Genomic DNA, 3,945 nt, shown 5'->3' with positions numbered 1-3,945 from the left:
CGACATCGATCTGCCGGAGCGAGCGAGATATGTGTTTTGTTTTAGAGACAGATATATTTTGGACTTTATTGGCCGGGCAACGCACGCACGCACGTTTTTCTCTTCTATATAAGTCGACATTTAACCGCTTGCGTCGTCTAAAAAACATACGACCTGATAGGGTACGTGCATGCCTGATCAATATGTTGGCACAAATTGATGTGGAAAGAGACTTGTTCTTCGCCATATGTTTGTAGCTTGCGTTACCACTTTTTTTCTTCTTTTTTCGAGGGAATAGTATTACCACTTCTTGGTTAGCCTCAAGTTCTCTTTCACCCAATGGATTCTTCAACGCCCCAAATTGGCAATTACTGATTGGATCCTTTCTTTTGGCCCGAGATCTTTATTTTTGCAGGCACTGATTGGGTCCTTTGAAGAGCAATTAAACCAGCGTGCAGTTCAAAATATGGAATGTGTAAAATGACCATCGAGGCCTAGACCAATCTTTTTCTTGCGGGATAAAAGAAAATTATTTCATAATAGTAGGGTTACAATCGAGAGGCAAAAAATTCCCAATAAATGGTGGTCCTAGTTGTAGCCATACGGCTGTGCTACACTCAGTTCGACTGTAAGGACGATCCGAGAGTCAACACGTTGGTAAAGGTGCTACTGCCGATTGTCATCCCATGCGGCGAAATCAGCGTCAAAGGTCACTAGTAGAATCGTACGCATGCCTAGGCACTTCCCCTCTTCCTGACCATGGGCTTATGAATGTGCTCACCCACGGATAATCTTTGCCACAAATAATCGTACTCAATAGCATGTTGGTGAAGGTCTTGGTATCGATTGTCATCCAAGATGGGGAAATCCTCTTGCGGACTTTTGCTAGTGCTATGGATGTGTATGTATGTCAAGAAGTGTGTTAAGTTGTATCTTTTGCTAAGTGCTATGGATGGAGCATTATGTTAAGAAGTGCTTTTTTTAGAGAGAATTGTAGGGAGTTGAGTATATGACCAGTAAATAACCCCTTGTCTGTAGTAGAATGAAATGTCAGTACTTGCTTGCGAATGTGTTGTTGTTTGACATGTAGTGTCAGTTATATCAAGCGGTGCTGCGAATCGGGCTTGTGAGGCCATGGCTGTCAGATGTGTGGTTTCTTCTGGAGGAAGAAGAGTAGGATGGTAGAATTTGAGACCGACGATCTGGGAGACCAGCATCAGCAGTTCGGTACAGTGGACGGTGGAATTTCAAGCAGTGAGCTGAATGGAATGAGACCTTCTGATAGTACATTTCCAATTTATTTGTGACGAACATTGTATGGCTACTCTTATTGTATTGATATAATCATCGACAAAACTATTGTACTAATTTTTGTATCCCGTTCAGAAATCTGATGATAGAACAAGCCATGATAGATCTTTGCTAGACTTAGCCATATCAACATGTGTATTTCTGCTCATGTACCAGCAGCCCATGGCACCTGATACATCAAAGCATGCCCATGACCATGGTTATAGTATGGATGCTTAGTAATCATCTAGAAAAGATGGATCCTGAAGTTCAGTCTAATAATACAACCTAAAAAACAAGGGGTGAGAGTAATCTGTACAATAAGCACTACTACTAGGGCAATTCTGCGTAAACTCGTGTTTCTTAGGCCCGGATAAAAAAAAGAATTTAGTACTAATAATATCATTTTCACGTACAAAGAACTCAAACTACCTTTTTGATAAACCAGAAGATTCAAATGTCTACTACAGAAATACCATGTTTTTGTAATTAGCTCATGAGTAGCTAACATTGAACCTTCACAATAGAGTTCAGAAATGTTATGTGCAGTTGTACATCATCGCCAAGCCCACAGTAAACAAGCATGATAGATATAATGTTCTCAGTTTGCATCGAGCTGCATGGTATATTTGTCTTATCGCCTACTTCCGTTCAAACCAAACTCGATAGGGGATACTCGTCTGCAGGCCTCGATTGCGTGTCCTGCACTTGAGTCGTGATCACCACAGAATTTGTGAAGAAACAAATGCTACTACATGTTGGTAAAATGGCAGAGGCCCCACAAATAAAGTTCCGGTAGTTTACCATGTTGGTAAGAGTGATTTTGCCCTGGTACTTGAATTGAGGTTTCCAAACTTCTTGCTTTCTACCAAAATATTCCAGGCCTTTATCATGCTCACAATAAAATAACTACTCGTTGAATCTTTTATCCATCTATGAGACTACCGTCTGTCTACAGAATGACACATAACCTTGTCATCTGTGTTATTACATTCTTCTTTTCTCCTACTTCATAGGTAATTATATGATATCTCTTATCGAGAGTTTAATGCGCTAATAGCACAGAGTGTAGACTGGCTATATATATGGAGGGAGAATCCACATGCCACCATGTGAATAACCCTTCATAAAGTATCCTACCGACCTTATCCTCTTTAGGCCATCGGTGGTGATGTTATTCTTTGAGTCGTCTTCCTTGTAGCAGGTCTCGCCGTGAAGGTTGTTCAAAATTGTCACGGATACCTTGTAACTAGGGATGATGGCATCTTGACCTAACGGACAACGATGCGAGTAGTAGATGTGGTTTCTCTCCACGCCGCCACACATGTTCGTTGGCACATGCACTGCCTTAGAGAATGTCTCCCCCAAAAACAATGAGTGGTCACCCAAGTCTGTGACCTCCACCCACTCCTGCTTGTAAAGTGCCGCCTTCTGTCTACCCGTGCAGTTATCGACAAGGCTGAACACCTTGAAGAAAGGCTCCATATTTGGCAACCACCGGGTCTTCAATGCCATCCCAAGCTTGCCGTGCAGATCAAAGATGTACCTAGTACTGCTCAAGTAGTCCCTAACACCGTCAATCCATTGGATGACTAGCAAGCGTTCCGTAGTGACCATGGGGGCACCGTCCTCATTCACACCAATCTCAAACTTGACGATTGTCATATTGTAATGTATGCCGAAGAGCTCGTCATTGCAAAATGCAATGTCCGCAAGCCTCGCATTAGGACATCCTTGTACCGTCCACCCGCTGTTGGGACCACCAACCCTGCAGAGTGCGATGCCGCACTTGTATGTTATGGCGGCAAGGATACACCGGCGCGAGGTGCGCGGCGCGGAGAAGATAACTCTCAAGATAACGACCAGGCGGGAGGGGCCATGGTACTGGCTCGTGCAGAGGATCGGCGCGTTCTTCTCCGCGGGCCGCACCTCGGCGCCCGAGAAAAGGTTCACGATCTTGATCAGACCTGGCACTGGCATGGCGACCCAGCCGCCGTCGTGGCCGCCGATGATCCGCCTCCCGGCGTCCTCGCGGAGGACCCACAAGCGCACCAGGGAACTGTCCTCGAGGCAGTGAAGAGCCTTCCTCCTGTTGCAGTCGCGTGGCAAGAGGAGCAGCCATGGGAGCGCCGGCACCGGTGGCGCCGCTCGTGCGGCAGCGCGCCACGACCGACAGACGGCAGCGAAGCGTAAGCGGCCGCGTGGGGAGGCGAGCATGCTGTAGACGAGGGCGAGGAGATCGTCGGGGAACGTGGTCGACCAGCACTGCGTTGCCGTATGCGCGCGCTTGTCGCAGGCGGCGGCCATCTGCGTCCACATCGATCTGCCGGCTCTCGATTTACGAGTGAGTATACTGAGATTTGTGTTAATTTAGGGTGGACATATCTTGGGCTTATTTGCTGGGCAACGCACGCACGTTACGGCCCAAATTGGAACGGGTCAATAGCTTCTGTGCGACGTTTTCATGCGAATTGGAAGGAGTGCGACGTTGTTGGAATGAATGGCTGTGATACGACGTTTTAGAAGCAAACAATAGCTCCAATGCCACATGGCTCTGTTTAACCATGAAATGAAAAATACGAGGGGTTAGCGATTCGAGTTATGACACGCGGGACCTAGCAGTTACTCGCATGCGGGTGGGACCCATAACTTATCCACGCAAGCATGCCCGTGCTC

Source organism: Triticum dicoccoides, chromosome 3A (genome assembly GCF_002162155.2).
Source record: "Triticum dicoccoides isolate Atlit2015 ecotype Zavitan chromosome 3A, WEW_v2.0, whole genome shotgun sequence".
In the NCBI taxonomy this organism is placed as follows: Eukaryota; Viridiplantae; Streptophyta; class Magnoliopsida; order Poales; family Poaceae; genus Triticum; species Triticum dicoccoides.
This window is presented reverse-complemented; position numbering follows the sequence as displayed.